The following is an 18719-nucleotide window of genomic DNA, read 5'->3' on the forward strand; positions in this document are numbered from 1 at the left end:
AACAAACAATCAAATCAATCACAACTGATGTCAGTTGCAAAATTTGCAAATTTAATTTAAAGAATTAAGAGAATCTGTATATTTATTAAAGTCTATTTGTACTTTTTATTTCCCTTTATTTCTCTCCTTAAAGATTGTGAGATTAGAAAGTTGCTTAGTGATTGATTTATGTTGACAGAGGAACAAGGACTTCACTGTGTTTAGGACCACTTAATATTTAAAATGGTCCTCCATTTTAATCAAATATTTATTATTAGATTTAATTATACTAAGTTTTTACTATTTGAGCAATACTTAAAGTTTTAAAAAAATTTGTCTTCATTTTCGGGTAGGAATCAACAAACAAAACAAAAAAAAAAATTGATAGAAATGGTAAAAGCGATTGAACGATTTAAAAAAATATTAATACGATTATTCGACATCAATGCTTTCAAAGTGCCGATAAATACAAGTCTGACTGTATCAAGCGATTGACTTATGTTGCCAACAAGACAAAATACCACAAACTATACTTTATGTTTGCATGCTGAAACATATAGACTAAGTAACAATTGTCAAAATGGAAAAGGGAATCAGAAGCAGCATATGAAAATGGTCTGCGTTCGTTACAAAAAAAGAAAGAATAGCAACGGCGACAACAAGAAAAACAACAATAATGGGGAAAACATTCGCGAATCGTAATGCAAACTTGGCAATAAGAATCCTGAGGCTGCTTGGGCACGTGCCTCAAAACACAAGCATCATCGTGAGGAGTGCTGTGTAATGTGAAATGGAAGTGTGAGTGACTGTATAAACATGACGATTTCTTGTTGCTTTACAAACAATAACAGCAACAATAAGATGAAGGACAAGATTTTCGGCAGCACTGCGGGAAAGAGCAAATTTCCGCTTGGCAGCGAAATGCGTTGCCGGAAATCGAGTCGGATATCTTTCATTTGCTCTCCCGGTTTTTGGACTGTCGTGTTTTCTTCTTTTTCAGGCTACTCTATTTGTTTTTGTTGTTGTCGTACTGTTGTTGTTTTTGGCGTTGCTGTTGTTTGTCCTTAGGCCAGGCCATGGCAGTAGTTGCCCTGGCAACCTCACAAATGAGTTTGCCTCACACAACTCAGCGACAACGACGATGACGACGTACGCAATATGTTTTGGATTTCAGCCCTGGTAGGCAGGCAGGCAAGCGAGCAGGCTGTCGGGGCTGTCGGGCTTTTAGGTAGGCCGCCGGCTTAGGCTCGACATAGCCTTGACGTTGCCCCTTCAAATTGAAATGGCATGTGACACACAAAAATGAATAAATTCAAGTAAAAGGAAAAGCGTCGAAAAAACGGAGGAATGAAAAACTAAATGCCATGCCGACTGATGGCACACACACGCAAAAATTCAATACCTTTGGGGTTTTCCCCTTGAAAAACCAAAATTCGGACTACATATCCTATTATGCGTGCGCTTCTTTTTCCTTTTCACTTTCATTATTGAAGACACGAGCGCCAAACATTTGTTCCTTTTCCTGGTTGGTCTAATCGATAGTGTGTGCATTGATGACGTTTGTCACATTCGATTTGATTTGATCCGATCCGAGAAGGCAACACGCACCTAAATCCCTTTAATGTGCTACAACAGCACAGTAGCAGCAACAACAATTATGGTCGAGCCCACACATTATAGGGCGTTGGGTAGGTTCGTTATACGCTATTATACATAATTCGGTGGCTTTTTGTATTCGTTGTATTTGTTGACCTCAGGGTATTGTTGTATGTGCCAAATGTCAAATGATTGGGCAACAATTCGCTTCGTAATGAAGTTTTCACAAAGACGATGTGTGTTGAAGAAATTATTTATCATTTATTTATCTCTACAAGTAGGGTGTCGCCTTTAATTGAAAAATGTACTAATATGTAATATGCACATTTGCCGACACGTTCAAAGTCTTTAATTATGGATAAATGGTAAATTAAAATCCATCGTACATCATACAGCGAGTTAAATAGCATTACACTGGCATATTACGTATACGTGATGTAGGCACACAAGCGCCTGCTTGTCAAGGTTACACGCCCGTCAGTTTCCAAGGCAGCACGGACATTCTCACACAAACACACACGCTCACACAAATGTGTATAGAAAGAGGAAAGGACAACAACTAATTGATAAACTTGTTAACTGTAACAATAAAATCAATTATTATCATTCCATTAGTGGAGGAGAGTGTCGTTTTCCAATGATGCCTGCGTCATTAAAATAATAAAAATCGATGAGCCATATTCGAATTGAAATGTTAATGCCTGCGCATACCCATTTTTTAGGCCTAACAAACAAACGATGTGTGTCTGTTGACATAAATCTCCATCAATGTGTGTTCCTAATCCCATTTAAAAACATACAATGCCATTTATTAGCTTAAGCTTAAAAGTGTATTAATTAACTTTACCTATAAAGGAACTAGGAAAATTCGGCCCTCACTTAGATTATTATTGGGTAGGTACACTCAGAAAAACAATAAAACGTTCGAAAATACTAGAATTAAGTAAGTTATCAAACTAATTAATAAGTGACTAATTGAAATATATGTGGTTTCTGTTTCAATTTTACAATTTTCGGTCTTTTGGTTTATTTTTTTGATTTCCGCCAAAGAAGTTTAGGCATAATTGGTTTTGCACATTTCGGTCAATCTTTTGTCGTATACTGTGACTAGCATGATTAATAAGGGTACCTGTGTTTATATAGTGTATTTGAACAGTCAGGAGCCAGTGGCTTACTAACATTCGATTTCAATTGTGATACTGGCATACCAACTGCATAGCCACGAATTGTGCGGATGCGGGTGTTGGAATTAAAATTCTCGTTTTCCATTGTTGTTCTGATGCCTCATACTTGAACAAATATCATGAATATTTTCACTTAAAAAAGTATTTATAATTTGTTTTCATAAACAAAGGGAACTCTTTGTTTAGATTATTACTCTTCAGCTCAAAGTTAAGTCTAACCTATTATAAGCAAAAATATATTTTTAAATATTTTGAGAATTGTTTTTTTTTTTTTTAATGTTCTCTACACCATTTGTCAGAAACGCATGTACATTTTAATTGTTCCATTTTATAGAGGTAATTTTGTAATATACAATCTTCTATATTTCAAAAACCATTTCTACAACATTTTGTTTTTAATAAGTATTATTAAGTGTTAAATGCTTTTCTGATTTTCACAGATGAAATATGCTCTTACAGATGCGCGCTATGCACACATAAAATCCCTATTAATATAATTGACACTCATTTGAGTGCAACTTGATGTGAAATTGAAAACGTAAGAAGCAACGAGAGTCGCATGATTTTAGTCTAACCGCCAAACGACAGGGGGGCAGGCGGAAAAATAGACATACGTATGACATCAAAGTACGCATACTGTGTAAGAATATGGTTAAGGGAATGCTTTCATACTGAAATGTATACACACAGATTAATTTAACAACACACACTGGCAGGGGGACACCAGGCATTTGAATGGGAATTAGTAGCATACTTCTGGGGGCTGGGCTATCTTCTACATACAACTTCACCTAAAAGCTGATATACTGAGTTGACATGTTTTATTGCTGGCTTTCATATAGTTGCTTGCTAGATATAGATTTCAAGATTTATCTAAAGTCAACAAATGCATATCAGTGGTAAGAAAATTTGAGTAAATGTTTGGCACTATTAAACTACTTGCTTTAAAGAGAGAAAACAAAACAAATGAAAATCAACACAAACAAAAATCAGCAAAAGATTTGTTAAAATAACTTTAGTGAACAAAAACTAAAAATAGGTGGGAAGAGCTACGAAAATTGTACTCAAATATTATAACTTTATTATAATTATGATATCAGACCAAAACTTTATCTGCTTGCCTAAAATGCCAAGCAATCTTTTCATATCTCAAATATTATGTATAGAAAAATAAGAGCACAGAGACTTGCCATTCCCGTCATTGCCTTAAGCTGCTCTTATCACAATCAATAATCGAATTGTGCTTAAAAAAAACGAAGGAATCCATATATCAGAAGTGTACACGTTTCCCTATTCCATAATTTATTTTTTTTATATTTTTTGTCACGCGATTAGATTGTTTTGCAAATCTCAAGTGGTCGTCAAAAGAAAAAAATGTTGAAGTACCTAAAAGTTTAAACTGAAAGATGCATTCGTCACCAAACGTCTATCGATGATATGTTGGCCTATTCATATATACACGTATGTACTATACTATATGTATGTGTGTTGGCTATAAGTTGTGCTCTACTAACAAGTGTAACCGCTAGATTGTGTAGGCTAATTGCCATGCATGAGCTAATCATTGGACTGCACTTCCTGGCACAAATGCAGAAGAGGATGCGAGTATTTGGCCTAGGGTCACAACTTAACACGGTTCGCATTTGTGATGACAGCGGCAGCAATAACACCTGTGCAATGGCAGTCACAACAATTAACCGCTTGCGGTAGTCAAAAAGCTGACTGGCTGACTAGTTGACTGACTGACTGGCTGACTGGGTCACCGGCGAAAGTACGACAAGTTAGTTGGCAAGGAATGGCTTGGCCACTTGAGCACACGCAAAGAGCCAAAAGAGTGGCACACAGCGTCAGCGGAAGGAAATTAGTAAAAGAAGAAGCTACACCCGCACACTCCTGTATTTCCACACACACAAAGACGCTGACTAAGTGTGCGTGCCTCAGCTTATGGCGTTTGTTGTTAGGGCAATTAGTTGTTTGCACACACATGCACACATATTTATGTATATATACTTGTACATGAGTATGTGGCTTACATATTTTCACATTTCCACAATTTTTCCATTTAATTGGCCAAGATGCTGTTGTGCCATCGTTAACGATTCGTGGCACATTTCTGCAACGATTCTTTAGGCAAATGGCCAAAAATTTCGGTGTTATTTCTTTCTATTTTTCATTAAATTTCCGTCATTGAGCGTGCTAATGAATAAGCTAAGCTAAGGAAATCATTATACGATAACTTTAAGTGCTGCACACTCACCTTGTTATTTAGCGTAAAATTTCCCAATAGGTTTTACATCTGTGTGTGGGTTGCTACGGTGAGCTGAAAGTAAAAAAAAAAAAAAACAACAACAATAATATTATAATACAAGTATTTGAGTAATTTAATCTGAAATGATTCATTCTTGTGGTTCTTGTGGCATTTAAAAACATTAAATGTATGCAATTAGCAACATTTTGTTATTACACTTGAAATTTATGCAAATTTTAAACCTTTCCGTATTTTGGATGAATGACCTTTTCGGCTTTGATTGTGCCCGAGTGTGTAAGATTGTATGTGTATGTGTGTGTGTGTGTGTGTTTAAGGGTATAATTTGAAACGAGTTCTGTTACATTTGCGATTTTTGCTCTTCTGCCTAAAGAAACTGAACAGCTTTTTCTCGGCAAACATTTTTAACATGTGAGCCGCCAGTCGCGTCGCACATTTCATAAATTTCATTTTTATTGCCGAGCAAATTTTTGACAGTCGCTTTAAAAACGCAAATTTATGAATACATTGCTTCTCAAATGCTCATACAAGCAATTATCGCAGCGGTTATTAGTTATTTTGTTGACTGCAACATAATTTAGTTTTGTATTTATAACTATTATCGATTTTCAAAATATTCACTATACTATATACAAGTAGATATGTGAGAATTTGTTAGCTAAGAAAACTGAGTGCATTTTTCGTTATTAAACTGTCTTCAATCCAACTACCGCATTTCACTTTCAACACACAACGAGAGACTTCCCTCTTTGTGAACACATTCGAATATTATTTGTCAACTTCGGGTTGTGTTAATGTGCCGCAATCAACACATGTTCTTATTGTTATAAATTGCAATTTAATTATCATCACGAGCGAGTTTTTAAAACGTGTTTTGAAGCGCCATTCCCAGTCTGAGTCTGTTACCAACATATCCGGCAGTGCTACTATACTTGCTCTTGTGGGCGGATTTGATAAAAAGGCTTTGTTAAAGTCTAAGACTCTTGCCTACCATAATAAATTGGGTATTGTGTCCAAACTTCTAGCTATGATTCAGTTAGCGGACTGTTTCTATAATGAAACAATTTCCAAAAGAAGTGGTGCCTAAAATTAATTGAATTGGCACAGATAGGACACTCTTTCCTTTAAATAAGTCTTGACACTCCTACGAAGTTTTTGCTGAACAGAGTCCGGATTATTCAAGCCAAGACCGCAAGATGAATGTCTGAAGTGATTGATTCTTTCACACACAATATATTGAGACAATTAAGTGGTTTCTGTATCGCAACTAATATCATTCCCCCCATGGAATGCTTGTACATTCTAAATCGTACATCGCAATAAAGCTTGATAACTATACAATAATATTACAAAATATTAGATATATAGGCAATTTACAAGTCTAGGCATTTTCTGCCACGTAAGGGATTTGCATTTGTATCTATTTTATAAATTTAAAAAGCTTATCTATTAGAGAGAACATATTGCATTACACGCATTACATTAAAGTCAGATAACTGAAATATGTGCTGTTAATGAAAACCCAGATTAATTTCGTTAATGTCAAATGAAATAGAGAAGATAAAATTAAATCATTTTTTCTAATTAATTTGCAAACGAACTTTATTTTAAATATTTAAAATTTTCCTCATTAAAGATCTCAGAATTATTGTGTTTGTGAATTTTTATTGACCAAAGCACTGATAATGAGGTAATAGAGTTGTTTTGAATTTTTGCTTGCAAATTGAAGAATTTTAAATAGCCTTTTCTTCCAATAGACACTATGGTTTTTAGTTTTACTGATTAGAAATTTCCCAAAGCTATATTTTGTAAACGTTTGTCATAATTTCTTAGTTTATTGTGATCATATTCTGCCTGCCTAATCTCTGAACTAGAGTCACACGAGTTTCGCCTTCTTTTCCACTCTTTTGTCTAATGTTCTCCTCTATCTCCAGATGCCGGCACATGCAGCAAACATGTTTCAATTACAACAGCCACAACATTTGTAGGTGCACATACGTATGTACAGATGTACATACATACTTGTATGTATATAAACGATGGCAGCACAGAACTGATAATGAGTTGGGCAAAGCCAAGGTTGTGTACCGGGCGTTCATACTGTTCCTACAGTAAGGCAGTCCGAAATGTACGAGTATTGGCTAGACTATCTTATCGGCTGACTAGACGAGAGACAGAGAGAAAGGGAGCGCGTAGAGCAAAATAAATTATAATAGCAAACACACTATCAAATTTATAAACGCCAGAAATGCAAGAACAACAACAGCAGCAACATCGCAAATATACGATTAGGTACACAACAAAGTACAAGTAGAACTTTTTTGTTTTGTACATTCAAGTTTTCTTCGTTCTGATAATGTGAAATAAAACTCTCGCTCTCATTTGAGATAGTGCGGCAACAACAACAACAGCAAGTGCTCCAGCAATCGTTGCGATAAAGGCTTTTGACTTATGAATACTTACAAAAAAAGAAGAAACAACTTTTTAAACAATTTTTTGCACATTTTTTATATTAATGTAAAGCAAACACCGCACTTCAAACGTTGCCAAAATTATTGAACGTATATGATAAGATTATGATCGCTTTTTTTTTTTGAGACTCTATTCTGGGCAAGAATGTCTGCTACACGTGTGGCAAAAATAGTTACGGACCTGGTCCAAAAATGTCGCTGAGGTGTTAATTTTGATCGGATTGATTTTTTAAATTAGACTATCGTTTATATAGCGTTGTGTTAATCGAATGAGATTACTAGAGAATATGTAGCGTGCTGTCCCAAACAGGTTAGCTAAGAGAACTTGGCCGTCGGCGAAGTGTATTGCTTTCTACAGAACTGTTTAACATACCACATGGTCTAAGGGTGCCAGAAATGAATGAAACTTTCTTTAAATACCATATTTTATTTGTATATTTATTTGGAACTTGCATGCCATACTAATGTGAGTGGTTCCCTATTTTTTATTAATCGGTGTTATGTTAAACAAACCAATACTAGAAATATTATACTTCTATCCTATCGCTTTTAACAGTCCCCACTTGATTGGTTTAGGATTAAAATTAAAATATTTTACCTAACATTCCTATGACTAATATAGGATAGGATACACAATTATGCAGTAAGTTTTAAAACATTGGTGCCATTAGGAATTACTTTTAAATTAGTTTTTCAAAACTACAACAATAATATTACCGTATAGAACTTAAAATGAATTATTTTAAAATGAATTAAAGGCTACACAGTTTTTAGGTTGCCTGCAAGGAACTACAGAATCAATAAAATTTTAGGAGTTTGGTTCAGATTCTACATTCTTCACAAAAGAAGCTTAATGTTTTTGCGATCGCTTTGAAATTATGTATATCGTTCCGATAGATCTTAAATTCGCCACTTCAACAATTCCACACAATCACAAGAAAGATTAGTTAGGTTCTTAGAAAGACAAAAACAAACTATATATACATACTACATTACTATACGCTGCAAATGACTTTGCAAGTTCCGAAAAGTTTGAAAGTACGTGGATTGTTTCAAATTGCTTTGTTTACTTGTATAGTATATGTACTGCAATATAAAAATCGGCAGCCACTGTGCTTAAAGCGATTGATAAGTGATTCGTAAAACGTTGGAGCTGGGAGTTTAATATTTGTGATACCCATGGGTGGATCGTTGTTGTGCTCTGCTCTGCTCTGCTCTGCTGTGCTGAGCTCTGTGTGGGCGTAGGTGTCAAAGTGCATTGTACGCATGCCTTGGTGACATTGATAAGAGCAGTTGTGTACTATTTTGCAAAAAATGAAATAAACACAAAAAGCAACTGCCAAAGAGCGCGAGTTTGTGGAAGGGCAGGGTGCAGAGCAATGTTTTAATCAGCAGTCAGTCAGTCAGTCAGGCAGGCAAGAAAACTACAACATGCAAGAACTGATAAGGTAAAACTGTGGATTTGAACTTCGCTGAAAGCGCGCCACTACCGATTGCCCGCTCACACACACACATAAGCACACCCATGCAGTCTGTTTCTTATCAATTGCCAAAGCCGAACAGCCGTGCGGCGGACAGACTGAGCGAATAAATACATACATATGTATATGTATATTACAAATGGATGTACATATGTATTTGTGAGTAAATATGTATGCACATACGTATGTACATATTTTAGCACCTAATGCAAAAAGAGCAGCCAGCCCATTAACGCTCTTCAAAATTTTGATAGTGTCTTTCTGTCCGACTCTATGCCTGCCTCTCCATATCAATATGAATTTAATTGTACACGCCTGACTACAACTGATATGCACAGACACTTATACATACATACATATGTACATATATATTTATGTATGTAGTATGTACATACATAGGTATACAAGTGATGACGTCAATGTTGTTAAAAGTTACTTGTTGAGCTAAGTATTTAACAGGAGCCAAGTATTTGAGCAATTGAGATGGATTGCGGGAATTCTAGAACTATGCACGAAACGCAGAACCACAGGCCGGTAAAATAATTGAATTTCGAAGAAATTAAATTCAAATGGCGACTTACATGTTTCAAATATTTCGTTTAAATAAAGCAATTTTGTCGAACTGTTGTTTTGCCTCAAAAAGAACAAAAAGTTCCAAACAAAAAATATCTATATGCACATATAATTTGTGTATACACGCCGTTCACAAGTATGTAAATTTATATTGTTGTTGCGGTTGTTTTTGTTGTTGTTGTCTTTCTCAAAAGTCACAAAAGGTTTTCTTTTTAAAATTTTTTTGTTACACACAAATTGCATTTATAATGCACGAACGTTCAAATGTTTTCAACTGGATTTCGTTTGCATTGCTGTTTAACATTTTTTCTCATTTTAAAAATTGAACTGCGATGTTATTGTCATTGAATACTATTTATTTAAATTATAATTCATAATGATTTTTATTTGGTTTATTGTTGTTTTCTCTTCTTAGCAAACAAACACAATTGCAAGCTCTGATATGTGGCGTTTGTATTTCTTTTAAAGCGCCGCGACTATTTGCATTTCTTTTGTGTAAGAAATTAAATTTATATTTGTAAATAAACAACAAAACGCGCGCGCCCCTCAAAAATAAAAGTTAAAAATAAAAATTTATAAGTGTTTCTGTTTTTAATTTATTTTTGGAAATAGACGTCGAATTGTTTATATATTGGCGTAAAAATAAATTATAGCGCATATATCAGACGCTGTGCGATGCTAGAGCCGATGCCGCTGCTAATACCTGACGTTGATGTCTATATGCCCGTTGGATTGCAGCTATGTTATAATTTTCTGTGCACTTTCAGATTGAAAAACGCGCAATCGAGTGGAGGAGGCTCGCACGTACAATTTGTATATATATCGCACGGAAACAGAATTCAGAATTCTGGCGGCAATCGAATTGACGGCGTACAAGTGACGGAACGTACTGACTGACGGATACGCGAGCCGTAATATTAGCAGAACAGAACAGAACGGTACGAACGAATGAACGAACGAACGAACGAACGGATGGTTTCGTACACGGACGCGTGTGGCTCGCGAATGCAGTGAGGATTCTGAAATGAAACTTGTTGTTTTCGTTTTCGAGCGCGCCAGCACGCATATACACACACACACACGTTCACACGCACACACACACACACACATAGGCACACATATACATGCAAGCGAAAGATACGGGCGAGCGGCAAAAAAGCTTACAACTACGTAGACAGAACGTGGTTTGCCTGTGTGTGAGTGTATATAAATATATGTGTGTTTCATTTCTAACGGTAAGTGCGGCCATTTGGCATGTGTGTCTGTATCTGTGTCTGTGTGTTGGTGCAACAGATTTTTGTGTAACAAAATATCACGGCTACAGCCACAGGGCACCCACACACACACACACACACGCATACGCACACAGTTATGTACAGACTCGCTCACTCACTCTCTCGCTCTTGCTCACACTCAGCTGGGCTGGTGCGCTCAGAGCGCGCAGGCGTTTTCGGAGCACACTCAAGGCAGTAGGTGCGTATCGTTTCTGAGTTTTCACTCAAAATGAAAGCAAAAGTCTCAGGCAGGGTGAACGCAAACAAGAAACATATGGCTTTTGTTTGTACTCACACGCCACAAGCAGAGACAGCTACCAAGGGGGCGGCACACACACACACACACACTAACTCACTTATGTATATGCTTGGAGAGAGGTGTGCTGCGAGTATTTGTGTGTTTGTTTGTGTGCTTGAGGCATCGAAATCAGCCGCTCTGTTGCCCCGGCAGCAACAGTTATTTTATCCAACTTGCTTCTTCGATTTTTTTCCTCAGCACTTCTGACACCCGACATTTCCCCACTCCGTTCCAACCTAGACCACCTCAGCCGTACCCCCACTTTCTGCATAGAATTATGCGTTGCTCCAGTTGCGTAAATGTATCTTTTGGCTGTTTCTGCTTGAGCTTTCATCGTCTTCGTCATTTTTGTTGGCTACTTTGTTTGCCTTCGCTTTCGCATTCGTCGTCGTCATCATCATTGTAATCTTCATCATCATCATCAGCAGCTCTTGACGTTTTTCTCGCTCTATTGCCTGCTCATAAATGTTAATTATCCATTTTTATATATTCCTGCTTTCACTTCGTCGTCTGTCTGCGTCCTTTACCGTTGCTATGCACACGGCATGCCGCCCCCAAAAGCCCCACACACTAAACAGCTTGTCCACAAAAATGTCGCTAATGCGTCGCCTTGGTTTTGTATCTGCAGCTGAGCGAACAGGCGCGTGTGTATGTATGTCTTTCCTCCAGATATGTGTGTGCCTTTCCTTGTACACAGACCATCGCCTACCACCTACCATCTACCACCCACAGCTCAGCGACCGCCTCTTCCACATGTATGCGGGTACTTTTATTTATTTGATTTCATTTTTATTTGCTGTGTGTCGTCGTGTCGTGCGCCAACGTTTCATTGTCCTTGTTCAGCTTTTATGCGTTGGCCTTCTTTGTTTGTCTGCACTCTCCAAAAATGCCGCCTACTGTTCCTGGCTATTACCACCTCCACCCCCACCTGCCGCCTGCCGCCTGAATGTCTGATATTTTTCTGTTTGCCTGCTTCCTGACGTAGCTGAATACAAATTTTGTTGACCTGTGTTTGGCAGTTGTGGGCTATGGAACCAAAAATACAACAACAAATACTGATAAAGGAATTATGATGACGATAGAAACAAACAACAAAGGTGCGCTGCGCTAAACACAAAAATAACAAGTCCTGCCGAGCACTTCATAAAAACTTGTACATTGTAAGTTTATCTGCTCATTATAATTGCAACGTGAACTTTCAAAGTTCAATATACAATATAAATGGATTGGTTCATTTGGAGTTTCTGACCTTTTTGATATCTATATAATTAAGTAAATATATGTATTTTGATCGCCTTATTGGCTTATAATTACTGATAAAAAAGGCCCTGTAAGTTTGCAATTTAAATTAATTGGAAACGAATCAAATAAAAGCTGGGAAAGACCTTGCTTAGAAATATATTTCACCTTCTAGGCCAACAAGGAACTTCGAAGGGAAAGATATGGCGTTCGGCATTGATACTATATACAAAATTATCTTGGTGAGAAGTAATGGAGTTTAAATTTGCAATGAATCTTTGTTTTATGAAAGTTTGTGTATTCTGGCCTCCATCCTTCTGCAGTCCCCTCTTTTAACTTTACCCTAGTCTTTTAAAATACATACTTCCTCTAAACATTTATTTATATCATGTTTTTATATTTTTAAATAATTCTTCAGGCCGCACAATACGGAATTAATTTGATGGGATATTTTTGAAGCTGTCTACTAAGCAACAGCTAGTAGAAGATATATTAAATAGATATCATTTATAATAATGTGTAGTATAATGAATATATCGAAGACTCATATCGCCTTACACAACTATGTTATTAAGTATTTTTTATTAAAAAATGGTGCAGCATTCTTTTTGACACTATAACGAACTTAAATCAAATACTATATAGTATGTGGAGGCATGGTCTGTACAGCTGCTTGAGAAGTATGTAACGAAAAGGATTGCAATCATAACAATTTTTCATTACGCTTGAACGCGCTTAACCGACTAGTTTAAGAAACTTTTATGGTTTTTATTGGTGCCACAATGTTGCAAGAATTGCAGACCCACCCGCATATGCAAATGCTAATTGTAATTGGTTCAGTCCCATTCTCAGTCTCAGTCTCAGTCTGGGTGTAAGATTGAGTCTCGGACTCGTTTTCATGGGTTGTTGTAAGCGACGTGCGTGTGTCCTTGTGACTTTTAGCGCCTGAGATGGCAATGATGAAGGCTGCTCTCGACAGCTGCCTGCAAGGCGCACCAATAGGCGACCGCCTGTCGCCTTCTGTTTGGTTGCAGTTGCATTTAATTCAATAAACGCCGGGCGCGTTTTGCGCATGTCCAGAGGCAGTTCGCCGTAACGCGGAATCTGGCACACATGTGCAACATGCGGCAGCCGTCGACACATGCGTGCCAGTGGCAACATCAACGGCAATAACAACTCGATGGACCGAAGTATTGCTGCTGTTGTTGCTCTTATGAGTGCTGCACGAGTTGTCTTCGAGTTCGACTTCAACTTGGTGCATTGCGATGCACTTTAACTGCTTTTCGGCTGTATTCTCACCCGTCTGCATCCGTTTCGTTTCTGGCCGTGCCGTGTCGTGTTGTGTAGTGTCGCAGGGACAAACAACGCAGGGGTTTGTCGGCCTCACATGGAAAATGGTAATGGCACCCCAACAAAGCCGAAAGCATGTGTTGTTGTTGTTGTTGTTCTGTTCGTCTCTGTATGTGTATGTAGTTGTTCTTGTTGTTGTTGTTGTTGCAAGCGTTGCGTAGGTAATTTTCATAAATTTCATTCAAATCTTTGCCTCTTCTCATCTTTGGTGCGAGCAGAGCAATATTTCAACATTTTTGCCTCCCAACCATTCGTACAAGTATCTGTTCCAACAGTGTTACTTCAACATACGGAATTTCATTATTGATAGATGATTTATTTAGTATATATGTATGTACATACATATACTTAAAATGTAGATGGATAAGTTCAAATGCTTTCTGAAATTCAAAGATTTAAACGTTCACAAAACAAGTTGTTAAAGTGTCGCAACTAAATCAATCATTAAAAGAGCGATGTGTAGGACAAACGAGTAAAATATCTGTACCAAATGGATTGGTTTGTAATAAATAAATAAATAAAAATAAAATAAATAAACGAGTTAAATAAAATAACTTAATAGATTGGAAAATACCTATTTGTTGTAATTTAAACAAGACAGAACGCTACAATCGAGCAAGCCCGACAGTGTAATACCCTGTACCCAGGAAACTTCCGTCACTGAGTTATATGCGCCCATAGCAGCAGCAAAAAGAGGAAGAAGAAGAGCGAACTTGTTGCTGCAGTTTGGAGGGGTTGTACTGGCGAGAATTTGTTTCGCTAATAACTTTTCTTAGAATTGACCGAATTGAATAAAATTTTATATAAATTATAAATATAAAATTATATATAAATTATGTGTGCAAAGTCGCTATTGACGAAATTCTGTAGCGGGGGAAGGGGGGGAAAATTCCAAAAAATAAAATAAACTCGTCCTTACTCGGGCCTAGGAGAATCTGGATGCCAACTTTGGTTATTCTAGCTTTTATAGTTTCTGAGATCCTCGCGTTCATCCAGACGGACGGACAGACGGACGGACATGTCTAGATCGATTTCTCTCGTCATGCTGATCAAGAATATATATACTTTATGGGGTCGGAGATGCTTCCTTCTGTATGTTACATACTTTGCACAAACCTAATATACCCTTTTTACCCTACGGGTACAGGGTATAATAAATGTTGTCATACAAACAAATTATTAATTTGTTTTTTTAAGAAAATGCTTTTAATCATGGAGCGCTGTGGAGGACACATTATATTTCAATTTCGAGTTCAATTTAGCGATTGTTAACTATATCGGTGTTATAGCTATGCTTTGTCCTGTTGTTGTAGTTCATGTTCATGCTGTTGCTCAAAACAGCAATTATAAACGATTCGTGTGTACATGGACTTGTTGTTGTTGTTGTTGTTGAAGACCTCTTGCAAAGAGCTCTAGGCAGCTGGAAGTGGTGTCCATATGTACGTGTATGTGTATATACCGCCATATAGGCTATTTTACATGCCGTTTAATATTCGAGTAAGTCGATTTTTTTAACACACAGCCTAGGTTCTATTTCATTTAAATACCAATACATTTTCCATCTATTTATGTAAAAGACTTGATCTACAGAATCAATCCCAATTAATTTTGCCAAACTTGTCACGCACATGTAAGGAGCAGAAACAAAAACAAACGTAAAATGAGTCAAAATCAATTAGGCCAGCACGTAATTAGCTTTGTAAATTGAGTTGAGAGCTGAGCGCTCCAATTTGATGGCCGAATGGGGTTTGTATCTTCCTGACTGCTGCGCATTAGCATGACCTAATTGCATTTCAATCGCTTGTCTTAAAAGCGCTTAAACTCTCTCAATTATTAATAAAAATAAAAGCCACACACCCACACTCAGAGCCACAAACGCAGAGACACACTGAGACAGGCAATAAAGGAAATGGTGCCCGATTTCAAATGATATCCTCGTACGTATACTTGTAAAAGACAAGGCATCGCACGTCGCTTTGAGTGCAATTTAAATGTGATTAGAAGTCGGATTAAGGACACCCGCAAACCAGTCGATGCTGAGAGCCCCACAACCCCACTCATTATATTTCTATCTCTTGTCTTTTTTGGCAGCCAACGGAAAAGAAATTTAGCGCAGCATCAAATAAATATTTATGCGACAAGCACGGAACGCTACAGGGAGCGGAGCGGAGGTCTGGAGAGGGCTGGGCTGGGGACATTTGAAGAAAGGTAGCTGAATGAGACAAAACGTTGACAACTGTAGAGACAGTTGAAGCGCCGCTAAACGCAGCCACAGCATCATCCCCTCCAAAACAATGCGATACGCATTGGACTCGCCAGCCGCCCACTAAGCAACCCCACCCTCCATCACTCCATCGGCGGCACCGCCGCCACCGTCTTCTGTTCAAATACTGTTCGCTTCGTTTCGTTGCCTAATCTAATCAATTTTGCTCGATGCTGCCGCCCACGCAGGAGCTGTTCCGGCAGCCCCTGTGCTGTCTGTCAACTTGAATAATGCTGCCGTAACACGTGTGGGGCGGTGTGTATAAGATGGGGGGAGGGAGGAGGAGGCGTACCGTGTGCAGGTAGAGGAAAGGCATGAGGTTGAAGTGAGCAACTGTGAAAGCATTTCACTGTTCGCATGAATGATAAGATGAAGCACATTGGTGCCAAGGCGGCCACCGACGACACTAACAGCACGAAAAACTGTGACTAGTGACAGGATCGTCCAAATAATTTTTCCGAGAACTTCTTTCTCATCCAATGAGCTTTGTGAGACGGTGCCATTCACATAGTTCCCATGACAATGGTCATTACTTTCTTGACTACAGTGATTCACAATTGATTTAGCGTTGAAATATCCACGAAATATGCCGCAAATTATTTAGTAGTCAACACTAGCAAAGTTTTAGTCCATAGTTTTAGAATCGCCAGCACTTCGTCAACGTTCAATTAACAAAAACTTTTAAAGGTACGAGTCAACTATATATGTTGATGCCTCTGACTTAATGGTTGACAGCTTGAGTGCTCCAGTTTGCCAAAGTTGGCCATAGACTGACACGTTTTCACTTTTCAGTTAAAAAACAAAAAGTTAACAAACACACCCACACACACGCGCGCTGAGAAACTAGCGAACTGGCCTGACAAATTCTATGCTGAATATTTAATTCAAATGCTCTCGGAAGGACGAATGAACAGTAAAAGGTTTTCATGGAAATTAAAATTGACATAGATGCTGTTGCCCTGCTGCTGCTGCCTCGGTTTCGGTTTTGGTTTCAACACATTCAAGGTTAGTTCGGGGCTTATTGTTCTTCATTCATGAGTGCAAAATTCATTGATAAAAGTGGCCAGGGGATGTGAGTATATATATGCCTTTTATATACAAGTATAACTAATTGTTGGAAGACTTATGGACCATTTAAATGACAAGCAATGACTTTAATTATGAAATCGATTTTAAAACATTATAAAATATTTGCATATATTGCATTTCGAACAGTGCATCATGGATCGAATTGCTTTTTATTGAACCAAAACAACAACTTCAAGGTTATATTTTGTAAATCTATGATAAAAATGCTCAAATTCTTAGAAGGCAGATCAATTAGTTTGGATATGAACTAAGAAAGTATAATAGAGAATGGACACCTATGCTGTTTGCTGAGATCTGCTTTTAGCCACTTATTGGGGGGTTATTCAACTTACAATAGACAGTTTAACCTCACTTAGCGAGTTAAATTAAAATATGCCATAATTTATAAGAAAACCATAAACAATTGCTGAAAAATTATATAACCAATTATATTTTATTGGAATAAAAATAAAATGCGTTCACACTTAGATGTATATCTTATTTGTTTCGTGATTCTATCATATTCTGGTAACATCGAAAAGAAAATATATTTAAGTTTGAAAAGGACTTAAAGGTTGTTCGCTTTGATAGAAAATATCTGAGCATATCTTCTTCAAGTTTGGAATTCTGCTGGTAGTATGAAAGGATATTTTTTCGGTTTACAAGTGTTTTAAGTGGGTAGTGGTTTCAGGTGAAATGGAATTAGAGAAATTCTGAGTATTTATTTCAAAAGTTACAAAGATCAAGCGATAGAGTACAAGTACTTTCTTTATCTTAAAGAAGAATGTTTTCCACACAAAGACAACTATTATGATAATGATTATGATAAAAGTTCCACTAGCCACTAACACTTACATAGTCGTAGTAATTATCTTGTCTACACCAATTATCAACCAACTAACAACATTAGCTGTAGGGATTAACAGCCACGTCGTCTTTTAAGTTTTACTGTAAATGCTTTAAAGTCTTGTTTTAAAAACGTCAAAAAATAACTATTTCCGTATTGCGTGGGCAACTTATAAATCGAGGCTGTAATGCATATTTAAATTTTGCAATATGCATATGCTGTGGGCGTATCGTGTGGGCAGCAGATAATCAATTTTCAGCATGAACTATTTATACTGAGCACATTACAATTATGTGGCATATCAATCAAAGTTATGCCAAAGTCTACCTGCCAGACTTTGTGTTTATTTATCTATCTACATGCATGCGTAAGCTTAATGCCAGGATGGTGGGAAGCTCAGCGGATGTGTTATGGCTAGTTTATCTGACGGTTCGCCAATGAATAGATGATGCATAGCTCGGCAGGCTAACGGAAATTGGCAACTCAAAGAACAATAGAGGAAAGTATCGCACAAATACATTCTCGTATATGCAAGTTGGCCGACTCTGCATGTTCCGCCCGCCCTCGGAAGTATCTTCACTTGCTTCTATATATGTATATAAGACAATATTTTTTTAATGTCTTTATTATGTTTCATTGAGTGTAAATATTTGCTTTGTAGACGCACAGACACACATACATACGCACACACACACACACACTTACGAAAAGACACACTCCCGCGTACAAGCCTATAATCCGTGGCACGTGCTACGTTCCAGCTGAAAGCCTTGTTGCCGTTGCCGTTGCCTTTGGGCTCATAAAAAAGAGAAAAAAGTTTTCAAAATGGC

The 18719-nt window shown here is 37.4% G+C and overlaps 1 protein-coding gene across 14 annotated transcripts in view; it reads right to left on the reverse strand.

Annotated features, from left to right (window-relative positions):
* Positions 1–18719, reverse strand: part of LOC115623908 (myocyte-specific enhancer factor 2) — a 64643-nt gene that overhangs the window by 10260 nt on the left and 35664 nt on the right. For 12 of the 14 annotated variants that reach the window (XM_030518566.1, XM_030518552.1, XM_030518545.1 and 9 more), the window contains one exon: positions 5017–5079. The gene's annotated coding sequence lies outside the window, so the exon portion shown is untranslated. Of the gene's footprint in view, positions 1–5016; positions 5080–9558; positions 9743–10253; positions 10513–18719 lie in introns of those variants that run through there. The other 2 variants (XM_030518507.1, XM_030518499.1) reach the window with 2 other exon arrangements.

Source organism: Scaptodrosophila lebanonensis, unplaced genomic scaffold (assembly GCF_003285725.1).
Source record: "Scaptodrosophila lebanonensis strain 11010-0011.00,11010-0021.00 unplaced genomic scaffold, SlebRS2 tig00000001-arrow-pilon, whole genome shotgun sequence".
Taxonomy (NCBI): domain Eukaryota; kingdom Metazoa; phylum Arthropoda; class Insecta; order Diptera; family Drosophilidae; genus Scaptodrosophila; species Scaptodrosophila lebanonensis.